The sequence below is a fragment of the Chaetodon auriga genome, chromosome 10, assembly GCF_051107435.1.
Source record: "Chaetodon auriga isolate fChaAug3 chromosome 10, fChaAug3.hap1, whole genome shotgun sequence".
NCBI classification, from domain to species: Eukaryota; Metazoa; Chordata; class Actinopteri; order Chaetodontiformes; family Chaetodontidae; genus Chaetodon; species Chaetodon auriga.
In genome coordinates, this window is record NC_135083.1 from 18,060,071 (window position 1) to 18,060,622 (window position 552).

Consider the following 552-nt stretch of genomic DNA (forward strand, 5'->3'; position numbering starts at 1 on the left):
ATCCCCCCACCGGTGTTGAAGATAAAATCTTGTTGTTAATGTCAGTTTTTCATTTTCATTCATAGCGTGCATTAGGAATTTTTTCCATTAAATGCACAGTTTGTAGCTGCATAGTGCTGCTGCTGTGTCATCTACTGTATGGCTATTTATAGCGGTGACACAAGTGGAGTCTGGTGGTTGATCTTGTGCTTGCTCCAAGTGGTGTAACAGCAGTCACAGCCATGCCTCCTGCTCTCCTGTGCCTCCATGATTATGTACCGAAGGTGTAGATGGCATACAGAAAACATCTCCATGGAGATCTGGGATGACAGGCAACACTAATTACTGCTCGGCTGCCTCCATCTCCCCCCTCCCTGTGCCTTTCACATGCAAAGAAACACCACTCTCTCTCTTTGTCCTCACACACACACACACACACACACACACACACACACACAGACACACACACACACACACACACACACACACACAGACACATACTCACCTCAGCTTAGCGTGATCATCATTACTGTTGTTGCCCATGAGGAACGTTTTGATGTTTAGGGATGTATT